General features: G+C 55.3%; 1 non-coding gene and 1 pseudogene across 1 annotated transcript; one reads left to right on the forward strand and one right to left on the reverse strand.

Moving 5' to 3' along the window:
- The first annotated feature begins 341 nt into the window (after positions 1–341).
- LOC132320186 (antigen WC1.1-like) lies at positions 342–5295 on the forward strand (annotated as a pseudogene).
- Positions 5296–10123: 4828 nt separating this feature from the next.
- TRNAA-UGC (transfer RNA alanine (anticodon UGC)) lies at positions 10124–10195 on the reverse strand. The gene has a single exon. It is a non-coding gene; the product is annotated as a tRNA-Ala (tRNA).
- Positions 10196–18238: the final 8043 nt, after the last annotated feature.

An 18238-nucleotide genomic window follows, 5' to 3' on the forward strand; every position in this document is an offset into this window, starting at 1 on the left:
TGAGGTTGGAAAATGCCTGCCCAGCACTGCCCATCCCCAGTCCACTGCTGGCTGTTGCTGCCTCCTGCGGGAGCTGACCTACCTGCATCAGCAGGGACATGCCGTGTGTCTGTGCCCCACCAACAGCAAAGCTGGCGCCTGGTTCAGGAACACTCAGGGACTGGAAAACCAGCCCCATGGAGCCCTGGACCAGGAGCTCCCCACAGAGGGCTGAAGGCAGGCAGGCGAGCTCCAAGGCCCTGCAAGGGTGCCAGAGCCTGGAGACATGCCACAGGCTGCTGGGGTCCCTGGTGCTGCCAAGGGCTGGGGCATGGCTGCTCTCCGCAGGCCCAGCTGGCTCCATGTCCCTGTGGCTGGTGGGTGGAGGGAGCCGGTGCGACGGACGAGTGGAGATCTTCCAGCATGGGATGTGGGGCAGAGTCCTGGATGACCAGTGGGACGTGCAGGAGGCCAGCGTGGTGTGCCGGCAACTGCAGTGCGGAGAGGCAGAGACAGCCTACAATCCCCCGAAGGCTGAGAGAGGGACGGGTCCCGTGGGGCTGCGAGGGGTCCGGTGCGCAGGGCACGAGGCCAACCTGACCCTTTGCAACACCTCCCTGCCTGAGAGTGCACCAGGAGCAGGGATTGCAGAGGACGTGGGGGTCGTTTGCTGGGGTGAGTGGCACTGCACGGGCCCCCCAGGCTCTGAGCTGGGTGGGCACCAGCCCCTGATGGCAGCTGGGGTTTCTTCCCACTGCAGGGAGGTGGCAGGTCTGGCTGGTGAATGCGACTGGGCGCTGTGCAGGAAGAGTGGAGATCTACTACCAGGGCAGCTGGGGGACCATCTGTGATGATGGCTGGGACCTGTCTGATGCCGCAGTCGTTTGCCACCAGCTGGGCTGCGGAGGGGCAGTGGAGGCAGTTGGCTCTGCTCAGTTTGGGGAAGGCTCTGGTCAGATCTGCCTGGATAGTGTGAACTGCTCCGGGGCCGAAGCTACCCTCTGGGACTGCCCGGCAGGGTCCTGGGGGCAGCACGACTGCGGGCACAAAGAGGACGCAGGAGTCGTCTGCTCAGGTCTGTGCCAGGAGCTGTGTTGGGAGCCCAGTGCCCGGGGAGGCCAGGACACGGGGAGAGATGGTAACGGCTAAGACTGTTGATGGCTGTCTCTGAGCCCCTGCCCAAGCCCATCCCCAGGCTGCCAACGCATGGGTCCCCTCAGTCCCACCAGGGGTCCCTGGGGAGCTGAGCCATCCCCAACAGTTAATGGGGAGGGCAAGGGTGTCTGTCTGTCAGGGACTTGTGTCTGCCCATGCTTGCAAAGGGGACTTGTTAGCTGTGCCCGTGCCTGGCTAAGGGCCTGGGAGGTGAAGAGGCTTCTCTACTCTCACAGCCCCACACCAGCCCCTTCCCCTTTCTTCCAGAGTTCATGGACCTGAGGCTGGAGAACAGCAACAGCTGCTCCGGGTGCCCGCACACCGGGGCACCCGGTTTTTTACAACGGGACGTGGGGGAGCGTTTCCTCCAACTCAATGACTACCAAAATGGTGTAACTGGCATGCAAAGAGTTGGGCTGTGGGGATGTCTTTCCAGTATTCCTGGAAAGACGCCTGCCCTACGGCAGGGTGTCTGGCCCTCCCTGGTTTCATCGAGTGGAATGTGGGGAGAGAAACAGCTCCTTCTGGCAGTGTCTCCCCGCTCCCTGGGACCCACAGTCGTGCAATGACCTGCGAGATGAGACCCACATCATCTGCAATGGTAATTCTGAGCTACCCGGGCACCAGCATCACCCCAGCTCCTCCTCCCTGGTTAAATGCAGAGACAGAACCCACAGGGGCTTTTCCTTTCCATGCCAGACCCTGCTGCTGCTGGTGGCACAAATGGGACTTCAGCTCTCAGAGCCACACACATTCACCAGCACTTGCCAGCCGGGCTCCCAGCAGCACCCAGGGGAGCAGAGGTGTTCCCAGGCAAGGTCTCAGAAGACACCAGCCAGGGCTCGAAGGAGTGTCCCCTCCATGAACACCCTCCTGCTGCTCTGTGAACCAGGTTCCCTTTGGGGATGAGCAGTCAGTGTCCCCCACATTGCCGTGCATGTCCCCTGAATGACCAGGATTCAGCTGCTGCCGTGAGCGAGGTGGCATGGGGAGGCACGAGCAGAGCTCAGCCACACTCTGCTGCACGACCCCCTGCAGCAGCCCCTTCACCCTACCATTTCTTTCTGCAGGGAGACGGCCAGAAACACCCCCGGCCCTAGGGACCCTGTGCCCAAACTCCACAAGCTGCACAGGTAGCTGCTCCTCTGCATGCCCCTCTCACCTGGCAGGTTCTGCCTGCTGTCCCGCTGCCCTGGGAGCTCTCTGCCTTCTCCAGACAGGGAGAAGATTCGTGCCATGGGAAGCGAGAACGGCTGCTCAGGCACAGTGGAGATCTGGCACCGCGGCTCCTGGGGGACGGTGTGCGACGACTCCTGGGACATGCGGGATGCCGAGGTGGCATGCAGGCAGCTGGGCTGTGGCCCCGCAGTGTCTGCTCTGAATGAGGCTGCATTTGGGGAGGGGACAGGCCCCATCTGGCTGGAGCAGGTGGAGTGCCGGGGGACAGAGCCGTCTCTGCAGGACTGCTGGGCCCAGCCTGGGGACAGCGATGCCTGCCGGTATAAGGAGGACACTGCCGTGAACTGCTTAGGTGAGCGGAGGGGCTGAGACCCCTCACAGGTGTATTGGCAAGAAGCTGGGGAAGGAGTTTCCCCCACTGGGTCCTATCATGGCCCCAGAGATCCTGAGAGCCAGACCGTCCCTGCAGATTATGGCAGCCTGTTCCCAAGTGGGCAGCAGCTTCTGTGGGGCTGGATGTCCTCCAGCTTCTGCCCACAGGGCTGTGCAACCCTCAGGGGCATCTCCCGGGCTGGCTGCGCCATCCTGCCCATGACACAGAGCAGGGCCCTGGGATCTGTCCTGGCCACCCTGAGCAGCCCTGCAGGAGAGGCAATTTGGGTGGAATGTGTCAGGGATGCTTCCATATGCACGCGTACACATGTACACACATATACACATGGTGTGTCAGAGGGGAGGCTCTCTGGTACCCTCACACACACCCTCTCAGCCCAGCTGTCCTTCTCCTCCCCTGCAGCTGCACCCAGGACAGCAGCACCAACCCCCCAAACAGGTAACCTGTCCTCCCTGCCAGCACTGGGTCTTCTTGGGGCCAGCTGTGACCCAGAGCCAGAGGGAAGGGGTTTCTTGCTGGCGTGTGAAACTCCCAAGAGGAGGCACCGGGGAAGCGGGGGGGGCGGGGAGGGGCAGGGGGGGAGGGCTGTCATTTACCCATCAGGGTGAGAGCTTCCCCATTACTCAACCCTGGGATCCCCTACGCCCAGCGTAATGGGGGTCAGGACTGGAGTATCCCAGTCATGCACCTTTCCCAGGCCTGGTGCTGCCCTTTCTGTGTTCCTGCCCATGTAGATCCCACTCAGGACCATCCAACCAGCAGCAGGAGTGTCTCATTGCCCATCGTCATCTGCATCATCCTGGGAGGCCTTCTCTGCCTGCTCCTGGCCCTCCTGGCAGGGCAAGTGTGAAGTGCCAGGGCTGGGTGCAGAGGTGGGTCCTTCCCCCATGGTTGCAGGGGACAACGCCTCCTGGCAAAGCCAGGGGTGCTGTGGGGTGTCAGTGAGTGGTACAGGCAGAACCTGGGGGATAAGAGTGTATTCTGCCTGCTGTCCCATGTACTGCCCCATGGACTGCCTGATTAAGGGCCACCAGCAGCAAGGGGTAGAGAGAGTCCAGACACGGGGGGAGTCAAGGATGGGGCAAGGAGACAAATGGCAGAGCTGGGCTGGGGCTGATGGGAGAAGGGAGACAGACAAGGATGTGCCACTGGCAGCACTCTGGGCAGTGCTGGAGGAGGCTCTGGGTCAGGGGAGATGCCAGGAGGAACGTGGGGCAGCAGGGTCCATCCCCATGGTTTCAGGCTCCTGGGCTGTTCCTCCATCCAACCTTGACCTCCCCCCAGTAGAGCATGGACCATGCTATGGATCCATGGGGCAGAGAGAGGGCAGCTCCACAGGGAGAGGAAAGGTGGGAGCTGCTCCAAGCTCAGCACCAGGGACCTGACCCAGGGGCCAGAGGGGCACAAGGGCTACGTCTGAAGGGAACATGCAAGGGTGTTGCTGCCCCAGACCGCCTCCATGGGGACATTGCCCTTACTGAGGAAGTGGCAGTGGCAGTCTGGCCCAGGTGAACGGGGCTGGGGGAGCAGAGCTGGGTCCCATCCCCTCTCTGCCTGTTCCTGGTCCAGCCCTGCCTCTGTCCACAGGCTCTGAGAGGGCTTGGGAGACCTTCCCTGAGGCTGTCTATGAGGAGATCAGTTATAGCCCAGCGTGGGAGAAACAGGAGACGTTCAGTCGCTCAGGTGGGTGTGCATCCCTCCCAGGGAGCACATGTTCAGGGCTCTTTCCCCACTTCCCCATCCAGGGATGACCCCCTGCAGGCCCCTGCCCCACAGTCCCTGCAGCACTGGGGCTGTGGGGGCTGTGGGGAGAGCAGCCAGGTCCTTGGCCCAGGCCAGAAGCTTCCTCCCCACCAGCTCTGCCCGTCCCAGCAGGGGACAGCCCCTCACTGCCTGCCCTTGCATCCCAGGTGACACCTGAGGGCTGAGGGAAGGGGCTGTCCCAGGGCATGTCTGGGAGCCCCTTTGAGACAGAGTTTGTCCCAGGGGAGCAGGGTGAGTCCTGAGCCCTCCTCCCCACTCAGCCCTGGCTCTGTGGGTCCCCCGTCCCCAGCAGCACTGACCATGAGCTGGGTCAGCAGAGCGCACTCCCATCACACCCGCTGCACCTCTCGCCAGGCTCCTATTCAGAGGGGTCCCTGACCAAGCTGCAGCACTACCCTGGGGACAGCAAGGCGGAGGATGGTCCAGGGTCAGCACCAGGTAACGGAGGGCTGGAAGGGGTGTATCTCTCCTCCCTGCAGACATGTGGGGGACAGCAGTGTCACGGAGTGTCACTGTCAGAGTTGGGGAGGACATGGGGAGTCTTCTGTGGTGCTGCCAACACCAGTGCCTGAGCCCCATGTCCCTGTGCATGCTCCCGTCCTCTGCTCTGCAGGATGTATCTTCTCACTGTCACCAGCTCCCCTCTCCTTTCAGACATCCCTGTCCTGGCCGGAGGTTACCCAGTAGATGGCTATGATGATGCCAGGGAGGCTTCTGACCCTGGGGAGGATCCTGCCCCTGGGCAGGGAGACTGGGAAATGCCCAGGGCACCAGAGGAGGCAGAAGGGCCCAGGGATGCACCTGGAGGTGAAAGGGAAAGATAGCACTGCCGGTTCCTGGGGTGCCATCCCTGGTGCCGGATGAATTGCTGTCATACTGAGAGCTCAACCTCCTGGGACGGGGGAACCTGCCCTGGGAGTTTTCCTTGGGGGGACCATGGGTGGGAGAGGGAGCTGAACATCTCAGGACTGCTGAGGAGAAGGGAGGAAGGTGATGTACTGACGAGGAGGGGCAGCCCATGGGATGAACGTGCAATGGCCTGCCTTGCTGCTTGCAGGGACAAACCTGCACTCCCCGAGAAGTGCTGGGGCCCCTGGAGCTGAGGGAGATGCCTGGTGCCTGTCCCCAGAGAGCACGGGCTATGACGATGCTGAAGAGGTGTCTCTGGCACATCCCCCTGAGGACACAAAGGCTGTGACAGCAGAGCTCAGTGCACAGCAGTCCCTGAGCCGCGGGCCAGGAGAGCCCGTCCCTGCCGTGCAGCTGGGTGCAGCCGGGAGGGAGGAGAGGTCTGTGCATCTGGGAGAGCCGTGAGCACCAGGGAACTGTCTCCCTTTTCCACGGGCAGCAGAAAGAGCCGGGCATGTCCTCCATTTTTATTCCCCTGCTTTTACATGATTCCTTCATGTGTGTTCTTATTAAAAGGCTTTGGGGTTTGAGCCAGAGCTGGCGCTTGCCTGCCCAGGTTGTCGGGGTATCTCCGTGAGGCTGACTGGGGGGAGCAGAGCATGAAGACATGGCAGTGGGGAAGGGGCACGTCTTCGGGACAGTGGGCTCGGGGTCAGGCTGTGGGGCTGCGAGAGCTCATGGTCCCTGGGGAATATTCCTGCTGACAGAGACATTTCCAGACTGTCAGCCACAGTTTCCAGCAAAAATGGCTCTCTGCAAGGTCCCGTGTTGCACTCTGGCGGGAGCACCCACCTCCTCACCCCGGGGTTCCCCAGTTGCTCTTTCCTGCAGGTCCTGCCCGGGCCATGCTGGTCCCACAGCACAGAGGCCACAACAGAGCTTCTGTGTTGGGGTGAGCCTGGGGCTGTGGCCCCACAGAAGTGATCGCTAAGGTGGCCGCAGTGCCCTAAACACCTCAGCCAGTCCCAGAGAGGATCACGTCCCACAGATCACCTCCCACAGTGGGCAGCTCTGCTCCCCACTGCACTGGCAAAGGATTCAGAGCCACTTGCTGGGTCACATGAGGCTGGGATTACCCCTTTGCTGATTCTGCCAGGACCCCAGTGTCCATGGGCTGTTTCTGCTGCCTTGGGCCCTCACAGACCCCAAGCACTCCTGTCACAGCCCCAGAGCTGCCTCCTTCCTGGGCAGGGGCTGTAAGACCCCATGACAGCCCTGGGACCCTCTCCTCCTGCTGTGTTCCAGCCCCCACCCCTGCCCTCCTGCTGCCTCGCAGTTTGGGTTTGTGTTGGGGCACTACCTGTATCCAGGTGCAAGGGGATGTGAGCAGGGGGGATGGGGGGACCTTTCCCTCAGCACTGTGGGAGTTAGAGGAGAGAGGCCAAGGAGAGGAAGAAAGGATCTCCAGGAGACGTGGGCTGCAGCCCAAAGCCATTGTCCAGCCCCTGGCCTGCAGAATGGCCTGTCTGTGAGGATGCTCACGTGGGCACATTTCCATGGCAGAGGGTATTTTGTGTTCCTCCCCTGAAACAGGCACTGCTGGGCACTGAGCCAAGGTCCCTCTCCTTCAGCTGGTGCTTTCACCTGACCCAGCTCCCATGGGCAGAGAAACCTTTCACACAGGAGCCAGGCAAGGAGAAGGGTTTGACCCTTGGGCAGGAACCTGGAGCCCAAACTGCCCTCCCTGCTCCCACTAGTGGGTCTTGACAGGCCTCCAGCTCTTCTTTTATGGGCTTCTCTGCTGCAGGCTGAAACGTGCGTGTCCATGGCAGGGCTTCCTGCGTGGAGAATCCACAGCTTGGTAGCACTGCAAACAGCAGGATCTGGTCCAGGAGCAGAAGAGGGGAGGAGGCAGCTGTTACCAGCAGCCTCTCCCAGGGCAGCTTTGCCCCATTCCCTTCTGGGAGCTCCTCCACACCTGGAGTGACCCTTGGGGGTCCAGGGGGAGCACAGGCTCACAGACCCCTCTGCCCTGGTCCCTAGAGCTTTCCTACTTGCAGCCCCTGGCCCTGAAGCCAGCCCCTCCATCCCCAGCCCTGGGCCCATCTCTCCCTGTGGAGATGCAGGGCTGGAGCCTGCCCCGGTGGGAGTTTCCCAGGGGATGGAGACTGTGTTTGCAGTCCCCATGTATGTCATCCACCACCTTGGGGTTCCTGCCCTGGAATGCTGCTTTCCCGTGGGCTCTCCACAGCGGTACTCTGCGCAGCGTGGGGCAGCAGTGCAGAAGGTTGGGGTCTCACTGTCTTGCCCCTCGGGTAGGTGCTTGGGGGTTGCAGGAGCAAGCACAGGTCTGGGGCACAGTGATGATCCTGTGTTGCTCTGGAGAACAGACCCAGCCTGCAGGGCCATACTGTTCAGGCCCCAAAATGTCATGAAATGACATAGAGATAGGACAATCTCCTACCCTTACCACTGGAAAGCCAGAAGGGCAGTGTGGCCCTGGTCCCAAAGGGCACCTGGGCTGGACCAGCATCCTCATACCGTATCTCTCAGTGCAGCCAGAAAGGATTCCTAGCATGCTGCCAAGCAGGGACCCTGGCCAGTGTGTGTGGTGGGTCTGTGGTCTAGGGCAGTGACCTAAGCTCAGGTCCAGCCCAGCTGCCTGCCTCTCTTCCAAGAGGGGGCTCAAAAGAGGCACAGCCCTCCTCACCCCACAGACAGGCCCTGGGAGGGCAGGTCAGGTGTGACGGAGAGAAAAACTTCACTGTCAGGTTCAAATTAACAATTTATTTGAACTTCACTCACAGGTCCAATACGCCACTATTGAAGGTTCTTTTATGGATACAATGGAGGAATGTACTATTGCAATTAAATACGCAATTCACAAGCGCGCTAGATATTAATACCTTAAAAAAAAGAGTGCACTAATCACGATCTTAAAGCATGCCAAATAACATACGTATGTTTCTTAATCACTTAAGCTCTCTCTCAGAGAAGGCCTCTTAATCCCTGGGAAGTTACCTTGTACAGCGTTCTGGACAAGGGGGAAAGAACCTCCTACAGGCCAGCTGTATCCTTGGAAAAGCGACTCTCCCCATTTTTCTGCCCAAACCTTATGGGTTTTATTCCCTGATTTGATGGGTGGGGGCAGGCTTATGCACGAATGTTTATCTCTGGTGCCTTGATGGCTCGGCTCTGTCGCGTTAAAGGGCAAGGCAATTTGGCAGAAAATAAACCCCCTCGTGTTCCAGCTTGTCCTCAGATATCAGAGGGGCTGGGGGCAGCTAGGCTTCAATTCTGAGTGATGCCCAATTTTTCTGTGTTACAAGTCCGGTTGCATTCAATGTGTTGAACTCTCACAATTACAGATACACTCGTAACACCATCAGGATGTTACAAGTCCAGTCGCATTCAATGTATTGAACTCTCCCAATTACAGATACACTCATAACACTATACACTTTCAGTCTAGTCGCGTTCCATGAACTAGTACGGCCACACTTAAGGGATTTGGTGGCGTTCAATGAGAACTCTCACGGCTAGATTAGTGAATAGTGCAGTTTATTGAAGCAACAGATACACAAGTTCTTTTGGATTGCCGGTGATAGAATTACTGCTTGCAAAGCATGTGCAAATACCAAGAATATGAGTAATATAGCCCAGCTACAAACGCGTTAAGTTATAAAGCAACTCTGTAGAGATTTCTAAGTTTTCCGGGGAAGCACTTGGTATAACCAAGTGTTCGAATCTTACCCAAAGGCGTCCCTGTAGGGGGGAAGAGAGGCTCAGCCCGTTGACTGATCCCAGGTGTCAGAGGTGGTCTGCGATGGTATCTTCCCTGGCATCCTTCCTCTCTTGAGGCATTTTTATATTATTTGTCCTTACAAGGTGGAGCTTGAGTGACTCTAGTCATACATACCTCTATTGTAATTGGTGTAAAAGTTTCTCGTTTACTTTTAAAGGTATAGACTAAGAAAAATGCCGAGTGCAAGCTCAGTGAGGGGTGGTCGCACCTTAGAGGTGGGTAGCTTTGGGATGGAGGTGTGTTTTCTGGTATTATAATGAGATTATAATGAGCAAAGTTCACCCAAAGGATAGTATTTTGTCAAAAAATGACAGACTGTTGGCTCAGGGTGGTAAATATGCAGCTCAGGGTAGTAAATATGCAGCTTGTCAGTTCCATAGTACCTTCCGGTTTCCGTCTTATCACAGAGCCTGGCTGCGGTGTCTTCACTCCACTCCACCCTCCGTGCAGTTTCTCTTAGAGTCAGCGTACCAAGCTCCCCTGGTGTTGCCAACATCTAAGGTTGCCTAGGGAACTTCTGTGGGATGGATTCCTTGCATATTCGCCACACTCCACCCTGAAGATTTCTTCAATGCTGTATCTTTAATATAAATTTAATTCCTAAATTACCTCCAGCAATTATTCCACAGGCTTCTTGGTCTGTATGGTAATTTAGTGATGTCTAGCACGCAAAGTTACTGAATAGTGGTGGAATGGTACTCAGGGCATTTCGTTTGTTAAGGGATCATTCACGGCTGCATTCGGGTTTCGGCAGTGTTCAGGCAACCCTGGGCTGAGCCGTTTCCACAGCTCCCCCCAAGTCACCTCTGCATAGATAAGGATTTGTCAAGGTGAGACAAAGCTGAGTTGAATCACAACTCCATGCATCTCGCCTTTGTGCTCCGAAACAGGTTTAGCCCGGTGATCCCATACAGCAGGCCCACAGCACCTGGAGAGGAGCAGTGCTCCAGCTCCAGCCTGTACCTGCCTGATGCTGGGGAGTCAAGGAAAACCACCCTTGGAGATGCTGGGGATTGAACCCAGGATCTCCTACATGCAAAGCAGGTACTCTGCCACTGAGCTACATCCCCTTGACAGGAGAGACACTCTTGTCCCATTACATGTCTATAACAAGCATAACCCTGTTGTCCCCTGGGTGCCTGGGGACCCTCTGCAGAAAACAGCACTTGAATCCTCCTGAGATGGGGGAAATCAGTATTACCTCCACTGGGGCCTGATCCTGGCACAGGGCTGTAGTGCAGAGCACGGCCCCTTCAATGTCTCTGCAGGGTGATGGGGCAGGAGAAGGCTCTTGCTGCAGGCACTTCTCCCATGCTCTGACCCACTCAGGGGTTGATAGAGAGGAGAAAACCCCTCAGCCTCCTCTGCCACCCAGGGCAACACCCCTCTGTGTCACATCTGTCCCCAACTCCACATCAGGAGCAGAACAACAAGGTGAGGGAAATGCCCTCCCTGGGATGAGGTTCCCTCAGGCTCTGATGACACCCCAGGGTGTGTGGTGGGGGGACATGGGGGCAGAAATCTCACAGCCCCTCATCCAGGTACTGGCCTCCCCCTGTATCCATTTACCACCAGCATTCCTGGAGGTGGGGTGAAGGGCAGGCTTCCGTCTCCATGGGGCCGATGCCCAGAAAGGAGCAAATGATGTTTCATTAATCATTGTTGCGGGGGCAAAGGGGGCCAAGAAACTCTGCTCAGCACAGCATGTGACTAAACAACTCTGGTGCCCATGCACTACAATGGATGATCCTCAGCATGGCTTTATCAACTGTCCTGGGCACATCAGAGGTCTCGCTGCCACAGACATCCAGAGGGAGGATGCTGCCTTTCAGGCCTCAGCTCCAGGAAGTGCCCCTCCCTGGGACTCAGTGGATGGCGGCCTCTGGCCTGGGAACTGAGGAGGTATGTGATGAGGGGAGCAGTCTGTGCACCATTGAGAATGACAAAGAGGAGAGGAGGAGTAGGGTCTTTGAAGAGACCCTTGCAGAGGAGAGATCCCAATCCCTGTGGAGCAGGGGAGGAGGGGCAGCTGGAAACCACCCTAAAAGAGCACTGAATGGAGAGTCATGGAGGAAGGCTCCTTCTAAGCTGCAGATCTGCAGCTGCAGAGCAGGGACTGTGCTCTGGCAAGAGGTGAAGGAGCAAGCAGGGCTGGGGGAAGCAGGACAGGCTCTGCCAATATCTAAGGGAGAAAATCATTGCTGAAGCCTGGGGTTGAACCAGGGACCTTTAGATCTTCAGTCTAACGCTCTCCCAGCTGAGCTGCTTCAGCCCTGCCCCAGCAGCCCTTCTCCCTCTGCCACCCATGCCAGGCCACAGGCTGACACACAGGAGGAGCGCTCCTCAGGAGGCTTCCCAGGGAAAAGCTGTGCCCAGCCCCAGGCAGAGGGGACCTGGCCTCTCCCTGCCTCCAAGGCCAGGTGGGCTCCAGGTTTGGTGGAGGCCAGCTTACACTGGGTGTGCCAAGACATGTGTGGGCCTTGTTCAAACGTGACAGTGGCAAAGGCAAGTGGGCAGACCGGGAGTGTGCAACTGCAAAGGCTGAGGGTGGAAGAAGCGTGGGGCTGGTGGAAGATCTTATCTCTTTCCCCATGGAAGGCCTCCGCCCACCCTTTTTCCCTGGCTCAATTTCACTCCTTCATTCCCAACTCTTCTACCTCCTTCCTGAGCAGTGCAGGGGGATGGGGAATGGGGATTGCAGTCAGTCCGTAACCGTTCCTCTCTGGTGCTCCTTCCTTCTGACACTTCTCCCAGGGGGTCCCTCTTATGGGCTACAGTCCTTCGAGACAAACCTGTGGCAGCTCTCCTCAAGCCACCATTCTTTCAGGAAATATCCAACATCTCTAGTGTTGGATCCTCCACAGACTTCAGGGCTTACCTTCTCCACTGTGGTCTTCTCCATGGGCTGCAGGAAACTATCTGCTCTGGCAGCTGGAGCACCTCTTCTCCCTCCTTCTTCACCAGCCTTGGTGTTTGCAGGGCTGGTTCTCACATATTTTTCCCCCTCACTCCTCTCTCACTTTGGCAGTTGTGTCCTTTCTTAAATACGCTTTCACAGAGGTTCCACCATCCTAGTTGATGGGCTCAGTTTTGGCCATTGGTGGGTCCATTTTGGAGCTGACTGGAACCAGCTCTGTCTGGCACAGAGGCAGCTCCTGGTGTCTTCTCACAGAGGGCAGCCCTGCAGCCCCTCCACTACCAAAACTTAGGCATGGACACCAATACACAGTGTAAATCTTTGCCTTGATAAGTGATGTGCCCTGCTCTTCCCTCATCAAGAAATACAACTTACTTGCTTGGGAGGAAAAGAGAGAAACAGAAAAGACCTTCATGCTGTGCAAACACAATTCAGCAATAGCTACAACACTGATGTGTTGTCAACACTGTTTTTGTCACAAATCCCAGACACAGCACCATACAGGCTGCTATGAAGAAAATTAACTCCATCCCAGCCAAATCAGTACAATGTGTTTGGAAATAGTTTCCAGGATTTGCTGCTCTATCATCTTCCCAGGGAGAGAGGCAAGGCTGACTGGTTTATAGTTCCCTGGGTCCCCCTTCTTGAAGAGAGGAGTGACATTTGATCTCCTCCAGTCTTCAGGCGCTTTCCACAATTTTGATGATCGGTAAAAGATTATTGAGAGTGGCCTCGCAATTACATCTACCAGCTCCCTCAGCATTCATGGCTGCATCTCATCGGGGTCCTTCTGCTGTTGAGAGGGTGCTGCATGGGTCAGGGGTCCTCACAGCTCCAGAACACCCCTAGGACATGGGCAGAGGGGACGTTTGAAGAAAGACATCAAGGCTGAAACAGTCTATGCTTTGAGATTTCTCCTCTTGGTTAGCTGGGTGGACAGTGGGAGATGGGAATTTATTCTTCCATTCTGGAGAAGGCACTGAAACCTCTGTTCACCTTAGGACTCATCTGAGCTGATTCTTAGCACCTGCACACACAGAGATGCCCCTGGGCAGTGCCCTGCTTCAGGAGGTGTCTGCAGGGCAGAGCTGAGCTTGAAGTGGGTGGGATGGGCTCTATGAGCACAGGCAGGAAGGAGAAGTGGGAACAAAGAAACAGCTCCTGGCAGGGACAGCTCCAGGCAGCAGAGACATGAGCAGGGAGTGAGAGGGAACTGTTCCCAGAAATGCACTGGGAGGAGGGATTCAAGCACCTCCCTGCAGTGCAGAAGCCTTCCCCATAGCAACCCCCTGGTCTCCTCTCCCACCCAGCACAGCCCCTGCCCTGAAGGCCTTAGGGATTTAGTCACCTTCTCAGCAGTCTGACCCCTGAAGAGCAGATATTACCAAATACCTGACTGTCTGGCCCTGTCCTGCCTCCATCGACAGCAGCACTGTGGCATTTCTCTGTGCTTCCCCTCCTCTCTCTGCTCCCCTTGTTCTTATCACCAGACTTGCTGGGATGGGGGGTGGGATTCAGCTGCAGTTCAAAGGCCAACCCTGTGGGTCTTGCCATGCAGATGTGTCCATGGGAGTGAAGTATCCAAGACCTCTCGTAATCCCTGGGCTCCAGGTGATACAAATGTCCCTCCAGCACACCAATATCTTTAGGACATCTGACTCTTGCCCTGCAGGTTCCCGCTGGGCTGCAGGTTGCTCTCCAGAAGGGCACAGCTTTCCCATGGCATCATTTTGTTATCCAGGAGCCCCATGGAGAAGACACCTCAGTGCTGAGGCCATGGAAATGCTGCTGGGCAGTTGTATGCAGACAGATGCAGTGAGCCCTCTGTGTCCCTGGCTGAGAGGGGAGAGCTCAGAGCCTCCTCAGGTACAATGAGACAGGGTGAGGAGTTTGGAGATATGCACCTGCAAAAACATAGAATCTGAATCATTCAGGTTGGAAAAGACCTTTAAGATCATCGAGTCCAACTGTTAACCTTACACTACCAAGTCTAGCACTAAACCATGTACCTAAGTGGCATGTCTACGTGTCTTTAAATACCTCCAGGGAGGGTGACTCAACCACTTCCCTGGGCAACCTGTTCCAGTGCTTGATAACCCTTTCAGTGAAGAAGTTTTTCCTAACATGCAATCTAAACCTCTCCTGACACAACTTGAGGCCGTGTCCTCTCGTCCTATCACTTGTTACTTGGGAAAAACTGAAAAACTGAAAAAACATGTCTAGAGAGGTCGTGGATGCCCCATCCCTGGGAACATTCAAGGTCAGCTTGGACGGGGCTCTGAGCAACCTGATCTAGATGAAGATGTCCCTGCTCATTGTAGGGAGGGGTTGGACTAGATGACCTTCAAAGATCCCTTCCAACCCAAACTATTCTATGATTCTGTGGTGGTGGTGATGGTGGAAAAAAGACCAACATCCACCTTGATACAACCTCCTTTCAAGTAGTTGTACAGAGTGATAAGGTCTCCCCTAAGCCTCCTTTTCTCCAGACTAAACAACCCCAGTTCCCTCAGCCACTCCTCGCAGGACTTGTTATCTAGACCCTTCACCAGCTTCGTTGCTCTTCTCTGGACATGCTCCAGCACCTCTATGTCTTTCTTGTAGTGAGGGGCCCAGAGCTACAGTATCCGAGATGCGGCCTCACCAGTGCCGAGTACAAAGGTACAATCACTGCTCTAGTCCTGCTGGCCACACTGTTTCTGATACAAGCCAGGATGCTCTTAGCCTTCTTGGCCACCTGGGCACACTGCTGGCTCATATACAGCTGGCTGTAAATCAACACCCCCAGGTCCTTTTCCGCCAGGCAGCTTTCCAGCCACTCTTCCCCAAGGCTGTAGCATTGCACGGGGTTGTTGTGACCCAAGTGCAGGACTGGGCACTCAGCATTGTTGAATGTCATACAGTTGACCTCGGCCCATTGATCCAGCCTGTCCAGATCCCTCTGAAGAGCCTTCCTACCCTCCAGTAGATCAACACACCCGCCCAGTTTGGTGTCATCTGCAAACCTACTGACGGTGCACGCAATCCCCTCATCCAGATCACTGGTAAAGATATTAAATAGAACTGGCCCCAATACCGAGCCTTGGGGAACAGCACTTGTGACCGGTCGCCAACTGGATTTAACTCCATTCACCACAACCCTTTGGGCCCAGCCATCCAGCCAGTTTTTCACCCAGCAAAGAGTATGGCCGTCCAAGCCATGAGCAGCCAGTTTCTCCAGGAGAATGCTGTGGGAAATGGTGTCAAAGGCTTTACTAAAGTCCAGGTAAACAACATCCACAGCCTCTCCCTCATCCACTAAGCGGGTCACCTTGTCATAGAAGGAGATCACGTTAGTCAGGCAGAAACTGCCTTTCATAAACTCATGCTGACTGGGCCTGATCGCCTGGTTGTCCTGTGCGTGCCCCATGATAGCACTGAAGATGATCTGCTTCATAACCTTCCCTGGCACTGAGGTCAGACTGAGAGGCCTATAGTTCCCCAGATCCTGCTTCCGGCCCTTCTTGAAGATGGGCGTCACATTTGCTAACCTCCAGTCTGCTGGGACCTCCCCGGTTAGCCAGGACTGCTGATAAGTGATTGAAAGCAGTTTGGTGAGCACTTCCACCAGCTCCCTCAGTACCCTTGGGTGGATGCCATCTGACCCCATAGACATATGTATGTCTAAGTGGTGTAGCAGGTCACTATTTCCCCTTGGATTATGGGGGCTTCATTCTGCTCCTCGCCCCTGACTTCTGGCTCAGGGTGCTGCATACCCTGGGAACAACTGGTTTTACTATTAAAGACTGAGTCAAAGAAGGCATTAAGTACCTCAGCCTTTTCTTCATCCTTTGTCACTGTGTTTCCCCCTGCATCCAATAAAGGATGGAGATTCTCCTTAGCCCTCCTTTTGTTGCTAATGTATTTATAGAAACATTTTTCATTGTCTTTTACAGCAGTAGCCAGATTAAGTTCTAGTTGGGCTTTGGCCCTTCTAATTTTCTCCCTGCATAACCTCAAAACATCCTTGAAGTCCTCCTGAGTTGCCTGCCCCTTCTGCCAAAGGTCATAAACTCTCTTTACTTTGCCTGAGTTACAACCAAAGCTCTCTGTTCATCCACACTGGTCTTCTTTCCTGACGGCTCATATTTTGGCACATGGGGATGGCTTGCTCCTGTGACTTGAAGATTTCCTTCTTGAAGAATGTCCAGCCTTCCTGGACTCCTTTGCCCTTCAGGACTGCCTTCCAAGGGACTCTGTCAACCAGGCCCCTAAACAGGCCAAAGTCTGCCCTCTGAAAGTCCAAGGTAGCAGTTCTGCTAGCCCACTTCCTTTCTTCTCCAAGAATCGAAAACTCTGTCATTTCATGATTGCTGTGCCCAAGACAGGCTCCCGCCATTGCATCCCTCACAAGGTCTTCTCTGTTCACAAACAACAGGTCCTGTGGGGTGCCTTTCCTAGTTGGCTCACTCACCAGCTGTGTCAGGAAGTTATCTTCCACACGCTCCAGGAACCTCCTAGACTGTTTCCTCTCTGCTATATTGTATTTCCAGCAGACATCTGGTAAGTTGAAATCCCCCATGAGAACAAGGGCTAGCAATGGTGAGACTTCTCCCAGCAGAATATTTCTTCTGCCTCTTCATCCTGGTTGGGTGGTCTGTAACAGACTCCACCATGATATCTGCCTTCTTGGCCTTCCCCCTCATTCTTACCTATAAACACACAACCTTTTCATCACCGTCATCAAGCTCTAGACAGTCAAAACACTCCCTAACATGCAGGGCTACCCCACCGCCTCTCCTTCCTTGCCTGTCCCTTCTGAAAAGTTTATAGCTATCCATTGCAGCAGTCCAGTTGTGTGAGTCATTCCACCATGTTTCTGTGATTGCAATTACATCATACTTTTCCAGCTCCACAATGGCTTCTAACTTCTCCTGTTTGTTGCCCATGCTGTGTGCATTGGTGTAGATGCACTTAGTTGGGCTATTGATGCTGCCACCTTTTGAGGGGAGAAGCCCTAATTCCTATGTGACTATTCTCAGGTGCTTCTGTGGTTTCTAACGCATCAACAACTCTTGCGTCTTTGCTGCCGCGTGGATCTCCATCCTCTACCTCCGCTAGAATGGCTAAGGTGCTGTGCGCATTAGCACAGGGACATTTCAAATGTGCTCCAGTGTACTCTGCACATTGTGGAGCAAACTGAAGGACCTTGCTAGCACACTGTCTCTCAAACTTTGGCATGCCACCCCTAGGCTTATCTCTAGCGAGCCTGGTTTTATCCCTTCCCCCCTTCAAATCTAGTTTAAAGCTCTTTCAATGAGCCCTGCTAACTCTTGCTCAAAGATCCTTTTCCCCCTTTAAGACAGGTGCACCCCATCTGTCACCAGCAGGCCTGGTGTTGTGTAGAGTGACCTATGACCAAAAACCCAGAATTCTTCCAGTGACACCGGTCACAGAGCCAGCTATTGATCAGCTGGGTTTTCCTGTTTCTTCCCTCATCATTCCCTGCAACTGGAAGGATAGATGAGAACACTACTTGTGCTCCTTATCCCTTAACGAGTCGTCCCAAGGCCCTGAAGTCTCTCTTGATTGCTCTTGGACTTCTTATTGCAACATCATTGCTCCTACATGAAAAATCAATAATGGATAGTAATCCAAAGGCCATACCAGGGTAGGAAATCTTCTTGCCTCATGTTTAACCTGAGCCCCAGGAAGGCAGCAGACTTCCCTAAGAAGTGGGTCAGGTTGGCATATTGGGCCTTGTGTTGCCTCAGAAGAGAGTCTCCTTTGACAATGACCCATCTTTTTTACTTAATGGAAGTGGTTTTGACGCAGGGCGCAGGCTGACTTAACTTTGGCAACATCTCTAACCTAGATGGACCATTGTCCTCATCATTGTTTAGATCCACTTACAGAGCCTCATACCTATTGTACAAGGGAACCTGGGAAGGTGGGGTAGACACAGAGGAGATGCACCTTCTGCGCCTGACAGGAACTTGTCATCCTTCCCCCCTATCCCTTAAGTCACTGCATTCAGCCAGGTGGAGAGATGATAGGGAATCGCCCATATCATGTGTCCTGTCTACCTGACAGGCCCATCCCAGGGAAGGTAGGGTGCACTTCCAGTAGTCTATCTCTTTCTCAGAGTCTCTGATACTCCTCAACCTACTCACCTCCTCCTGGAGCTCTGTCACTAAGCGGAGTTCCTCTGCCTCTG

The sequence above is a fragment of the Gavia stellata genome, chromosome 34, assembly GCF_030936135.1.
Source record: "Gavia stellata isolate bGavSte3 chromosome 34, bGavSte3.hap2, whole genome shotgun sequence".
NCBI classification, from domain to species: domain Eukaryota; kingdom Metazoa; phylum Chordata; class Aves; order Gaviiformes; family Gaviidae; genus Gavia; species Gavia stellata.